Raw genomic sequence first — 15,056 nt, 5'->3', positions numbered from 1 at the left:
CCACTTGATCATGGTGGATAAGCTTTTTGATGTGCTGCTGGATTCAGTTTGCCAGTATTTTATTGAGGATTTTTGCATTGATGTTCATCAGGGATATTGGTCTAAAATTCTCTTTTTTTGTTGTGTCTCTGCCAGGCTTTGATATCAGGATGATGTTGGTCTCATAAAATGAGTTAGGGAGGATTCCCTCTTTTTCTATTGATTGGAATAGTTTTAGAAGGAATGGTACCAACTCCTCCTTGTACCTCCTGTAGAATTCGGCTGTGAATCCATCTGGTCCTGGACTTTTTTTGGTTGGTAGGCTATTAATTATTGCCTCAATTTGAGAGCCTGCTATTGGTCTATTCAGGGATTCAACTTCTTCCTGGTTTAGTCTTGGGAGAGTGTAAGTGTCCAGGAAATTATCCATTTCTTCTAGGTTTTCCAGTTTATTTGCATAAAGGTTTTTATAGTATTTTCTGATGGTAGTTTGTATTTCTGTGGGGTCGGTGGTAACATTCCCTTCATCATTTTTTGTTGCGTCTATTTGATTCTTCTCTCTTTTCTTCTTTATTAGTCTTGCTAGCAGTCTATCAATTTTGTTGATCTTTTCAAAAACCAGCTCCTGGATTCACTGATTTTTTTGAGGAATTTTTGTGTCTCTATCTCCTTCAGTTCTGCTCTGATCTTAGTTATTTCTTGCCTTCTGCTAGCTTTTGAATGTGTTTTCTCTTGCTTCTCTAGTTCTTTTAATTGTGGTGCTAGGGTGTCAATTTTAGATATTTCCTGCTTTCTCTTGTGGGCATTTAGTGCTATAAATTTCCGTCTACACATTGCTTTAAATGTGTCCCAGAGATTCTGGTATGTTGTATCTTTGCTCTCATTGGTTTCAAAGAACATCTTTATTTCTGCCTTCATTTCGTTATGTACGCAGTAGTCATTCAGGAGCAGGTTGTTCAGTTTCCATGTAGTTGAGCAGTTTTGATTGAGTTTCTTAGTCCTGAGTTCTAGTTTGATGGCACTGTGGTCTGAGAGACAGTTTGTTATAATTTCTGTTCTTTTACATTTGCTGAGGAGTGCTTTACTTCCAATTATGTGGTCAAAATTGGAATAAGTGCGATGTGGTGCTGAGAAGAATGTATATTCTGTTGATCTGGGTGGAGAGTTCTGTAGATGTCTATTAGGTTCGCTTGGTGCAGAGTTGAGTTCAATTCCTGGATATCCTTGTTGACTTTCTGTCCCTTTGATCTGTCTAATATTAACAGTGGGGTCTTAACATCTCCCATTATTATTGTATGGGAGTCTAAGTCTCTTTGTAAGTCTCTAAGAACTTGCTTTATGAATCTGGGTGCTCCTGTATTGGGTGCATATATATTTAGGATAGTTAGCTCTTCCTGATGAATTGATCCCTTTACCATAATGTAATGGCCTTCTTTGTCTCTTTTGATCTTTGATGGTTTAAAGTCAGTTTTATCAGAGACTAGTATTGCAACCCCTGTTTTTTTGTTTCCATTTGCTTGGTAGATCTTCCTCCATCCCTTTATTTTGAGCCTATGTTTGTCTCTGCATGTGAGATGGGTCTCCTGAATACAGCAAACTGATGGGTCTTGACTCTATCCAATTTGCAGGTCTGCGTCTTTTAATTGGTGTTCAGCAATTTTCTTAGAGTTTACTTCTGTTTTTTTATTGTGTCATGGCCTGAGAGTGTGTTTGATATGATTTCTGTTCTTTTGCATTTGCAGATTATTTTATGTCCAATTATGTGGTCCATTTTAGAGTATGTGCCATAGAGTGGTGAGAAAAATGTATCTTTTTATTTTTTTAGGTTTCCATATTTTATTCAAGTTTTTTTTTTAAGTGATGTTAATTACAGCATTTCAAGGGGAGGATCTAATTCCACACAAAATGGAAGACTCTAAAATGTACCCATTAAACTACTAAAAGACAAATTGAGTGGTGAGAATACAACAGAAGTCCAATTTAGATTCTGAGTGTTGTCACCATGTGATTACAATCACACAGACACTTCCAAGCTTATAGCTGAAACTCCTGGAAGCTATTTCACACTCTGGTGCCAGGGCAAAAAATACAACACAAGAAGGAATAAGTCCTGAATTGTTGGCTTCATCACAACCACCCTCTCCACCCCAAAATGGCACAAAAGAAACAGTGACCACACCCTGCAGACCTTTTGGTGTAAAAATGGTGACGATGACCTGTTCTTGGAATGGGAACAGGTCACGAAGATCTGTCTCAAAAAGTCCCATTCAGGTGAGCTTGTACACACCATCAAGCAGCGAGCCTCTCATCAATTAGGGTTAGGAAACCAAGGTTCGATTTTCAGGAAATCACTATTTCATTCATTTACTCTATATGAATTTACAAAGTGCCTACATATTATCAGCTTCCACTAGAAGTAATTTCTAGATAAAAATGAAACCTGGCATCTCAAAGAGGCCACCAAGTTGCCCCCAGGTCTACCACTGAGAGGATCTGTTTTGGACATGAGTGTCTTCTGCACCTCTGACAGGGTAACATCTTAAAGCTGAATCACCTTTAACCTGGAGGTCTAACATATTTAGCAATACTTGCAACCCAGACATACAACACTAAAAGATACACTAAATTCTGAAGGTGCTGCAAAATAGTTTAAAATTAAACAATCGTACAGTATTCATTTATGCTTGAAATTCCAGTCTTAGACCAAGCTTGTGGTCACCAGCATTGACGTTCTTGCCATCCAGAAGAGCTGACAGTGTCAGTTTGATAACTTGCTTTAGGGTCTGAGTGTATCCTAAATCTGTCAGGCTGGAGTTGTTCACTTTAGCCGATAAGCAGGTGTCAGGGTCAATCTGATACTTGGCTGCTTTCCGAAGCGCGTGTTACTGTTTCCTGCAGTCCAGGTGAGATTGACAGCGGTCTCCAACTTCTTGCTCACCTTTTGGTAAATGGAGCTGCTCAACTCTGTCCCGTCATTCACATTAGTGTGAAGCTGGAATTCATCAGTCTTGTAGCCAACTGCAAAGTTGCTCTGGGTCACTCGGGACTTTGCAGTCTCAAAATTCATTTGGTATCCGGCCAGCCAGCTCTGGTAACCCAGCACCAGAGCACCCCGGATGGAAGGCCCAGCAATGTCGAAATTCATGTCCCAGCCCAGGTTAATGTGCTCTCGCTTGTACCCTGTCTTGATTGTAACATTTTTTTCCCCAGTGATAGGTGAGAAGGATGAATCGAAGGTCAGCTTCAGTCCACATGGAAGCTGATCTTCCACAGTAATCTTGGTGCTTAGTATATTGTCGGTGCTTCATTTCTCTGTAAATGTCAGGGTGTACTCAGTCCATCTGTACTTGGTTTCCAGACTGCCCATCACTTCAGTGGTCTCAGTGTTGGCTGAGCCTGAGTTTGTAAATTCCAGTCCATTCTCAGATTTGGTTTTCAAATCAAGCTTTATTAAGCCAAATCCATAGCCCTTGGTGAAGACATCCCTGGCAGATTTGCCAAGATCGGCATACATGTGTGGCACAGCCATTGTCTTCTCTGAGGTGGTGGCAGCTGGCTCGGCGGTGGCTCCGGAGGGGGCTGCCTATCTTCTCTTAAGGCCTACCAGATCCAGCTGGACACAGTGGCTTATGTCTGTTATCCCAGTGCTTTGGGAGGCTGAGATGGGTGGATCACTTGATGCCAGGAGGTCAAGACCAGCCTGGCTAACATGGCGAAACCCCATCTCTACTAAAAATACAGAAATTAGCTGGGTGTGGTGGCACACGCCTGTAATCCCAGCTAATTGGGAGGCTGAGGCACGAGAATCGCTTGAGCCTGGGAGGCGGAGTTTGCAGTGAGTTGAGATCATGCCACTGCACTCCAGCCTGGGCAACAGAGGCAGACTGTGTCTCAAAAATAAATAATAAAAAGATCTATTAGATCTATTTGGTCCAATATTGAGTTTAGGTCCTGAATATCTTTGCTATTTTTCTGCCTTGATGATCTGTCTAATACTGTCAGTGGAGTGTTGAAGTCTCCCACAATTTTTGTGTGTGATTCTAAGTCTCTTTGTAGGTTTCTAAGAACTTGCATTATGAACTGGGTGCTCCTGTGTTGAGTGCGTATATATTTAGGATAGTTAGGTCTTCATGTTGAATTGAACCCTTTACCATTATGTAATGCCCTTCTCTATTCTCAGGAGATGAGCGTGGTGCAGAAGTTCAGGGATCCAGGAAATAATGAAGTATAACAGATAAACAACTTTTAGCATGTCTGTATTTATTCAGTGCCTGACTGAGAATCTAGCACATAGTAAGTACATATAATCATTCTTTCCGTGCCTCTTAGGTTCCATTCTCCCCATCTCTAAATTCAGTTTCCAAAGTAGGAAGATTTACTCCTATTTTTGTTCCTGCAGTACCCTCTAGGTAATGGCTGAAACTGTTTCAAAAATAAAATTATGTGACAAGAGCCCAGTACAGGCTCCTTAGGATGTGCCTGCTGTGGACAGCAGCTACACCAGCCCTATGAAAATATATAATACCCCGAAGAAATTCACCTCTCTGAAGGAGGTGGAATCAATCAAAATAGATATGAAAATGCCATTGGAGGTTGATGGCCAAGTGTGTGCACCACTGTGCTGACAAAGTAACAGCCAGAAAAGAAGATCAAATGAAGCAATGTAAACCTTAAGTAGAAAAGAGAAGCCTGAAGAGGACCTGCTAAGCTAAGGATGGCCATTTGATACTTAGAGAGCAAGGAGGATTTTTCTTCTGGAAGGCAAAGAAGAGAGGTTAAAGAGCTCAGTGACTGGGGTCTGGCCTACGGGTGAAATTGTGGGTACCTGAGTAGTTGCTTGTCTACTCAACCTAATCTAGACAACTTCTCAAATGCCTCGTGAATGTTCTCCTGTCTCATTCCAGGTATCTTCAGCATCTCAGAAAATTAATTTCCACTGCCCTTTTTTGTGTTCCCGAGATAATTACCCTTATTCAGGGTATTTTAAAAAATCATCTCTCCAATGTGTCAGCAATGTGCCTGTGAGAACGTTCACCTCAAAAATCACTTCTTCTCTCTGATTTCACAAAAGTCTAATTATCAGAGGACCTATCTCAGGAATAGGAGTATGTTAGATTACCTGGCAGTTTCCCCTAACTGATTTAAGACTTTCTGAGGTCTGAGAATTATATTATTTCTTTGTGATTTTCCAGATCTCAGTACATCACAGCACAGTGCGATTCCTCAAAATATTTAACAGAACAACCAAATGACAAAATATTGGATGAGTGTGAAGTATCAGGGCAGGGCAGCCATAAAGAAGTCCCTTTGATACCTTGGATATTTACAGTAGTCAGGATCAGAGCCAATGTAGAACCTTCTTTGGAGGGGCTCCGGGCCCAGGGCTCCTTGGCACATTGAGAGGTAAAAAGGGTCCCCATGCCCAGAGTCTCCTCATTCTGCCATCCCAGACAGCATTTTCCATTCTACTGGCATAGCCCATATTTATGACTGTGGTTTGGTGGTGTGCTGGTAACCCAGCGAAAGTACACACACAAGGATCAGCCAATCAATTAAAACCCAGCATTGTAGTGTTTGCCAATTTTGGCAGTGTATGTACTCCCACTAAGGTCATTTTCAAGATATCAACGTGACATCACTGAATGTGAAGTTTGCAAGGAATATGCACAGATGAGCCAGTACAAGTGGCTCTAACCCACAATGCTTTAGTCTCTCCAACTCTGTCTACCCAGCTCCAGACAATAGTGCTAATATTTTCAGCCACCTACTTTAGGTCGCATAACATCTAGTCTAGATAGGGCCTTTCCTATCTAGACTGAAATTTTACTCACAGCAAAAAAAAAATCACTTACCTGTTTTAAAAGGAGTTCTCTTGGACTGGAATGGGATGACTGACAACAAGGCTGTCAGAATGATGGGTGACAGGGAAGTGAGATTTTATGTGTTGGCCCGAAAGCCTGAGGGGCAGCTATTATCCCAGGGAGCCCAAATATAGAACTCAATTCCATACAGGTTGGCCAAGTCATTACTGCTCTCCAAGCCTGCTTAGTCCACCTTTTCCTCTAAACCTCCATCCCTTCTTAAGGATGCTCATGTACTTATTCCTAACACAAGAGTATCAGCATCGCCACACCAATTATTCCTGTTTCCATTTTATGGGTACTGGGGAACATTAATCCCATTTTCTTTTTAACATTTTACATATTTAATTTTTTTTGTAGAGACAGGGTCTCCCTATGTTGCCCACGCTGGTCTTGATTTCCTGGCCTCAAGTGATCCTCTCATCTTGGCTTTCGAAAATGCTGGGATTACAGACATGAGCCACCATGCCCAGCCTGAAAATAATATTAATTATTTAAAAAACACATTTTATCAAAAGTGTTCCTTTGGAACTTGAATTAAATTTATAACATTTTCAAAAAATATTCAATTTGGTATTTGTAATAATAATATTTTAAATATTTACATGAGAATACCTAAATATCACTTAAAAATTGATTTTACCTACTTCTGTAAGTCAAGATCAACTGGCTGGTGCTTGTTGTGCATATTGCACAACTTCAGGGGACACCATTTTCTCATAATAATTTTAGATTTGTGTAGTTATTTTGACAAACTTGTAGAAGATATCAGAAAAGCGTCTTGAGGAAGGATGCTGTTTTCTATCCCATACTAGGTTTCAACCTGGACTAGCTGACAGGCCTGAGATAGAGGTATGGGATGAGCAAGCCAAGCCCCAAGGGATGGTTCAAGGTTGAACCCCACAGCTTTAGGAGCCCAGCCTGGAAGCACACACTTCCAAGATTACAACTATCACAACTTGGCAGGTGTTGCCCAAATCTCTGCCCCTAAAACTGACCTCTTGCCAGTCTGCTCTATAAGTCCACCCAGAGATTCTGTACTAAAGCTCAAGGCACCTACTCTACTCCTCTTCCAACAAAACAAGCTCCACCTGCTCACTTTCCATTTCTGCTGAAGGCCTCATAATTCCTTCATTGCTCAACTCTGAAATCCTGAAATCAGTTTTTGAGTCCTTCATCCTTCTTTCACTTTGGTATTCATTCAGAGACCATGCCCTCTTCCTTTGACAGCCTCTTGTATCTATCCCCTCGTTCCCAGACCTCCTGCCACCACCCAATTCAAATACTCATCTCCTCTCCTCTGAACCACATAATACCTTCCTAGCTGGTCTTCAGAGCACCAATCTTCCTGCTTCAATACATTGTGGATAGAGCTGACTAATTGTCCTAAAACACTGCTCTAAACACATCACCTTCTGCCCCTAAACTTCACTAACATCTTCCTGCTTAGTAATCAAAACCAAACCGCCCCCAAATGGCACAACACCACGATTCCTCCTACTCATGTAGGCAACACTCAGCAATACCAAAATCCCTTATTTTTCACAGTTAACCGGACAGTGACCTACGGAAACAATATCTCTAAGTCTCAGTTTCCTCACTTGTTAAATGGGGATATTAACAGTACCTACTTTTAGAGCCATTGTGAAGATTAAATACAGTAATATATGGAAAGTAAAAAAAAAAAAAAAAAAAGAAAAACATCCTGTATCCTCTTTTTCTTTGGCCACCAAATAATCTACATTTAATTTTCAGTTATCTTATTCACTAAAGCTCTTCATGCTGATAAACTTATCCCTTTCTTTATGTATCCTTTTCGTATCTTTTTGTTCTTTTCATTTAATTAGTCCGAGTAAGTGTATATATACGTATTTGTAAAGGAGAAACAGTTTTACGTTTAAGAAATATCTTTTTGTTTGTCACAGGGTATTTCTCAGTTCCAGGGACATGTTTAGTGGTAATAATAGTTACTAGGTGCTAATGATTTGGCTTGTGGGGCCTCTGGCCATCTCTGGTCTTGTTGAACTGTGAGAGAGGCTAGAAAACTGCTTTCTGTCAATACTTTTTAGAGCCCTTCTGTTGGATTTTTTTTTTTTTTTTTTTTTTTTGAGACGGAGTCTCGCTGTGTCGCCCAGGCTGGAGTGCAGTGGCCGGATCTCAGCTCACTGCAAGCTCTGCCTCCCCGGGTTTTTACGCCATTCTCCTGCCTCAGCCTCCCGAGTAGCCGGGACTACAGGCGCCCGCCACCTCGCCCGGCTAGTTTTTGTATTTTTTAGTAGAGACGGGGTTTCACCGTGTTAGCCAGGATGGTCTCGAACTCCTGACCTCGTGATCCGCCCGTCTCGGCCTCCCAAAGTGCTGGGATTACAGGCTTGAGCCACCGCGCCCGGCCTGTGTTTCTGTTTTAATGCTCTGTTAGAAATTACTGATGCACACACTATATTGTAAATTCTTACTTCTGTAAACTATACTTCTGCATACAGATGTTATGTTAAAGAGTCACTTCATCCCCATGTGACCATCTCACCTCATAATCAAATGACCCTAAATCCCTCACTAACCTACCCCCACCCTCACTAAACTTAATAGTAAATGCTGGTATATCCAGTGCATTGTTGGCACAGTGGGACCAGAAGGCGGTGACCCCCTGGACCCAGCTTTCACTATCTTGTGTGTGTCTATTATTTCTCGACCTGCCGATCCACCTGGGAACAAAGAGAGAGCCCCGTTGCATTGTGGGCTGCTGGCCAGATCCCACAATACATCCCCACTTAAAATGATATCACAAAATTCAGTTGGAAGTTTCTTTCATCCTGTGACTCCTCCCTGAGTTCACTGGCTAAATTCCCTGAGAGCCACTGTGAGATATAGTTAGGAATTGCTTCCCTAGGCTCACACTGGAGACTGGGAATGCCTATAAGTCACTTCCCATGGCTGCTTCTACATTTTTATTTCACTCTGCTCCCTAAATTTGTTCCAGCTCTGGGTAGAGGTAAGGCCTTCTCCCATGGTCTGGATTTTTAGATTCTTTGGTGGAGATGTGTGCTCAGAGGCAGGCTTTCTCCTTCTCACACTCTGGAAACTTGTTTTCACCTGTCTTATGGAGTAGGCTGCAGCCTGCCACTTCTTTCAAAGGGTCTGTGGATTCTTTTGGTTTTCCTGGCTGTGGTGCTTCATGGAAAAACGAATTCCCAGTGTGAATCTCTATCCACTATTCTGTCTTTCCAAGTAGGAGAGGGATGCTCACACTGCCTCCTATCTGCTATTTTGAGAAAAACAAACAAACAAACAAACAAACAAACAACAAATGTCACCACTTTTATCCAACATTATTTTAGAGGTTATAACCACAATAGTGCAAGAAAGACAAATAAAAGATATTCTGGTTGTTATGAAGAAATATAACTGTTTTTATTTGCAGAGGATATTATAATATATCTAAAAAAGCCAAAGGAATGTACATAACAACTACTAGGACTAATGAGTGAATTTGGCAAGGTCATTGGACACTAATTTAAAATATGCAAACAAATTATATTTTTATATGAAGCATCAAGTAACCAGAAAATACAAATAAGAATATTTTATTTACTACAGAATCAATGTTTCCTCAAAATATCTAAGAACAAAGTAATGCAAGGTCCCCAGATGGAAAACTACAAAATATTGCTTAGAAACATTAAAGCAGACTTAAACAAAAGATGAGAAATATCATGTTCATGTTTTGGAAGACTCAATATTGTTAAGATTCCAATTCTACCCAAATTATGTATAGGTTTTATGCAATCTCACATATTCCTTGCAGGATTAAAAAAAGACTTACAAGTTGATTCTAAATTTTGTATGGAAATGCAAAAGACCTTGAATACCTAAAGGAATCTGGAAAAGAAGGACAAAGTTGAAGCATATACTCTGTGATAAAGAAATATTTACTGTAAATCTTCAGTAGTGTGATACTGGCATTAAAAAGAGCCAAATAGATTAATGCAATGGAATAGAAAGCCCAGAAATAAAACTCACAGAAACATTTGATTTTTCAACAAAGTTACCAGAACAGTTCAATGAATAAGGATAGTCAGATTAAAAAATGATTCTAGAAAAACTATATATCTAAATGCAAACAATCCCTACTGCTACCTCAATATTCATAAAAATTAATTCAAGAATGATCATAAACCTAAAAGTAAAGCCTTAAACCACGAAACGGTTAAAGGTAAACATTGGAGAATATTGCTGTAACTTGAAGGTAAGGAAAGGCTTTTTTTTTTTTTTTTCCCAAACCAGGTCACAAAAACCAATAACCATAAAGAAAACACATTTGTAAATTAGATCTTATCAAATTTTCAATATCAGATCTTAAGAAGCTTCTCTCATTAAAAGATACCATAAAAAATAAAAAAGACAAGTGACAGCCCAAGAAAATGTATATTCATTGAACATGTACCTGACAAAGAACTGGTATCCAGAATACATAAAATATCCTATATTCAATAATAAAAAAAACAAGACATGCACTAAAAAATGGGGACCACATTAGAAAAACACCACAAAGAAGACATGCAAGTGGACATACACATAGAAACGTGTGCTCAATATTTTTGGTCATTAGAGAAATGCAAACTAAAACATGAGTGAGGTACCGTTAGACTCCTACCACAATAGTTAAAATCATAAAGATAGATAAATATTGGTGACAATGTGGAACAATTAGAATTCTCATACAATGTTAGTGTCAGTGTAAAATAGTACAATCACTTTGAAAGAAGTTTTGGCAGTTTCTTGGAAATGAGATGTATATCCTCCATATTAGCAAGCAATTTCAATCTCAGGTATTTTTCTAAAAGTAATTTAAACATATGTCCCAAATAAATACCCTTGACCTCTATATTAAAAGTTAGGATTCTCCATAGAAGCAGAATCAATAGAGTGTGCAATATATATACCTATATATGTATATATATTTGTGTGTGTGTAATTTAAGGAATAAAATACATATACATATAAAGTATATATGTCTCCATAAAATATGCATACACATAAATTTTATTACTATAATATAGATATGTATTTATATATAAATATATATGTATTTTAAGGAATTGGCTCACATATGTATGGAGGCTGGAAAGTCCAAAATCTGCAGGATAGGCCTGCAGGCTGGAGACTGAGGAAAGAGTTATGTGGCAGCTCCAGTCTGAAGACAGTATGGAGGCAGGATTCCCTCTTCTGTGGGGATCTCGGTCTATTGTGTCTTAAGACCTTTAACTGATTGGATGAGACCTACTCACATTATAGGGTGTAATCTACTTTCAGAGTCTACTGATTTAAATGTTAATCTCATCTGAAAAAATAGCTTCAAAGCAACATCTAGACCAGTGTTTGACCAAATATATGGGTACTATAGCCTAGCCAAATTGACTTTTTGATAAAATTAATCATTACAGCCTCCATCAGCGAGAATGAATACATTCATGCAGTGAAAGACAGCTCATCATCATCAACAACAAAGCATAAACAAGAATTTTTATTGTGCTCCTCTTTCATTCAAGTGGGAGTAGAGTTCTGTATAAGCTCCTTATATTGTTTTGACTGGAATTCTGTGGCTTTACTATCACGCACAGACACAAAATTCTTAAACATGAAGTTGTTTCTCCTTTATAAATATATATGTACAATTTACTTGAACTAACTAAATAAAAATAAAAAGATATAAACATAATATAAAAGGGGATAATTTTATCAGCAAGAGGAGCTTTACTTAATAAAATAACTGAAAGTTAAGTGTAGGTTACTTGGTAGTCAAAAGTATAGAATGTTTTTCATAGTTGACCTTGACTCACATAAGTTGTACAAATAGATTTTTAAAAAGACATTCAAGTATTCTCATGTAAATATTTCATACATTATTATTACAAATTCCAAAGTTTAAATGACTAAAAATATGGCATATATTTAATTTCGGTTTGTCTAATCTTTTGTAATAATCAGTGTTTTAAAATAATAAATTAATTTCTCATTACTTGGGCTGACTGAGATGAAATTAATACTTGTTAATTCTCATTAAATGGAAATAGGAATATTTGTGCAGTGATGCTAGCAGTTTATTAATTGAAAAAAGTACACGTGCCCACCTAATCCTGAGATGGTGTTGTGGAGGACAAGGTGGTATGGGCAGGGTTGGACAGCCATAATGAAGTGACCCAAATGTATAGGTCAGACAGTCAGAGAGAGAGAGTTGTTAAGAGAGACAGCTCTAAGTCTGTACCCCCTGGGAGAGTGCTAGCTGTTCCCCCACCGAGGCTTCAGGAAAATGCGTAAATATCTCAGTTCCCTGGCCCCCATCACTCCAAGAGTCTTATTATGACTAACCCCATTTTAGCCCTGAAAACTCCCGCTCAAGCAGAGTGATTTTTTATTGTCATATGATCAAATTTTAGGGAGGGAAGACCTGCTCTTTACTAGATATTATGGGGCCTAAAATAGGTGGTTGAAAATATTAAAACCTTTATTTTTTGGAGTGAAATAAACACAGTCGGAGATAATAGAACTGTTGTGGGTTGAAGCCATTAATACAGGCTCATAAGAGTCCATCGTGTCCATTTCTTTCAGACCCATATTCAGTGACATCATGGAGGTAGCTGGAAATGGGCCATGATGGGAGTACATGCATCTTAGAAACTGGAAAACACTAGAAATCAGGCTTTGTTTTATTTTATTTTATGTTTTATTTTATTTTATTTTATTTTATTTTATTTTATTTTATTTTATTTAGTTGGTGAGCCTGTTTACCTGCACACTACTGGACCAGAGTCACAGTTATAAAATGTCCCAAGAGAACGGAAAGGGCTATTGTGCAGGGGAGAGCGGGGGAACTGGGTTTCAGAACACCCTAGCTCTTAGTGCCAACACACCGTGAGTGTTTACAGGTAAGGTTCTATGTTGGCCCCACATTCAAAATTTAGGATCAAACGGAATGTTGAATCCTAAACATTCAAAGTATTTAAAAGGGTTTATTCATGACTTCCTTCCCCTGGTCCTCATCACACCCATCCATCCGTCATTGGGTTGTTTCATTAAATATTTTGGAATTTATACTGTTCCTTGGTGTTCACGGTGTTCTAGGTTCTGGCAATTGACACATAAAAAGACAATACTCTGACCACAGAAAGTTTACAATCAATTAGGGGGATAATGAACAGGTAATCAATTATCATGTTATCCATGAGATAGGTACTCTGACATTAGATTCTTTGCGAAAGCAAGATCAGGGGTAACTTATGGGGAGATGTCATGCAGACAGTGAGAAGTGCTCTGAATAGGGGTAATTCTTTCAACAGCACAAAGTAGGAAGATTGATATGACTTTTCTAGCATGCTGAAGGCGTCTAGATCAAGGCTGTGAAAGCCTTCATGAGGGATTTAATAAGTTTCTTAGAGTAATCTTGGTTAGACAAGCAACCATTTTAGTACATAGAAGTTCACTTGTGGACCAGACCTTAATCCTTTAGCTCCTTAGCTCTATTCTCTGCCTTCTATTAGAAAAATTTTCTTTGCCACTCCTTCCACCTATTGACATATTACACTATCTTCAGGGGTAACTGCAGATATACACTCATTCATAAACACTTCACAAACTCAGAAAGCATTACTCCTTCCCTTGTGTTACTATATAAATAATTGTACAAAAGATATTAACTTAATAATTATATTTTCATTCATTATTTAAACGTTTACCTTGTTTTTGTAATCAAGATCTCATTAAGAGAATGAACCATAACTGATTCATCTTTATGTATAACATAGCTCCTGGCATCCTCTGAATTGAATGGGATCAGGTAGATGCCAAAAGTGCTGGTGATGTAAAAAAAAAATTTGAGTGTAATCTGCATTTTCTGTCTCTGTACATAGATGGTGGAGTTGTAGGTGGTCTTGCCAGACACGGCTACCTTAAATCATACTGGTGTTAGCTACACAGTCTTCCACTTGCTGGGCATCCCAGGCCTAGAGGATCAGCATGTGTGGATTTCCATCCCCTTCTTCATTTCCTATGTCATTGCTCTGTTTGGAAACAGCCTGCTCATCTTCATTAGCCTCACAAAATGCAGCCTCCATGAACCCATGTACCTCTTCTTCTGCTTGTTGGCTGGAGCAGACATTGTCCTTTCCACTGCCACAGTACCACAAGTGTTGGCTATCTTCTGGTTCCATGCTGGGGAAATCTCCCTTGATAGTTGCGTTGCTCAGGTCTTCTTCCTCTCTTCTACCTTCATCTATGAGTCAGGGAACTTGCTGGTGATGGCATTTGATTGCTATATATTGCCACTTGTTGCCCACTGAGATATACCACTATTCTTACACATGCCCTTATTGGGAAAATTGGTGTGATTATATTTCTGAGAAGTTACGGCATAATTTTCCCCATATCTTCTGAAAAGACTGACTTTCTGCAAAGATAACATCCTCCTGAACACTGCTTGTAGGCATGTTGTCTTGGCCTGTGTTTCCTGTGATGACATCCAAGTAAACATCTGGTATGGTTTTTTGTCCTAATTTCAACAGTGATCTTAGATTTTGTGCTAATTTTTATTTCTTATGTACCAATTCTCGGCACTGTCTTTCACATCCCCTCCCAAGATGCCCGTCATAGAGCTCTCAACACATGTGGCTCCCATGTCTGTGTCATTGCCCTCTTTTATGCACCTGGCATCTTCTCAGTCCTTACTCAGTGATTTGGACATCACATTTCACTCCATATCCATGTGCTGCTGGCCAGTATCTACAGTCTTGCTCCACCTATGCTGAATCCCATCATTTATGGGATGAAGATCAAACAGATCTGGGAACAGGTGGTTCGTGTGTTCTTTACAAGGCAGAAATGAATGTGATAATGGAAACTAACATTGTGCTTTTCTTAATAATTCTTTCCATGCACGAAGTGAGCTTTAGCATTGGGATATGGGAAGCTACAGTGGTGAAACTAGTTAAATGACTTCATCGATTGGTATCTTCAGAGCAACTGTATCAGGGCAATTTTTGTTCATGTTTCTTCTGGAACCTCTAATCAGTCATTAGATGTCAGTGTCTTTAGGTGCTTAGTTTTTTCATTCACAGAGTTGAGAACTAGATCAGTTTACTTCCTTAAGTAACTTATACCTGTATAATCTTAGACTGGATATTGGAATAATATGAATTGAACACAGTAGTTATAATTGCTGAA

General features: G+C 39.1%; 2 pseudogenes; one reads left to right on the top strand and one right to left on the bottom strand.

The window, feature by feature from the left end:
* Positions 1 to 2,620: 2,620 nt before the first annotated feature.
* Positions 2,621 to 3,508, bottom strand: LOC102130240 (non-selective voltage-gated ion channel VDAC1 pseudogene; annotated as a pseudogene).
* Positions 3,509 to 12,468: 8,960 nt separating this feature from the next.
* Positions 12,469 to 14,718, top strand: LOC102129848 (olfactory receptor 52B4-like; annotated as a pseudogene).
* The last annotated feature ends 338 nt before the right edge of the window (positions 14,719 to 15,056 follow it).

This window comes from Macaca fascicularis, chromosome 14 (assembly GCF_037993035.2).
Source record: "Macaca fascicularis isolate 582-1 chromosome 14, T2T-MFA8v1.1".
NCBI classification, from domain to species: Eukaryota; Metazoa; Chordata; class Mammalia; order Primates; family Cercopithecidae; genus Macaca; species Macaca fascicularis.
Note: the sequence above shows the minus strand (reverse complement) of the source record. Positions and strands in the feature narration are given on the sequence as shown.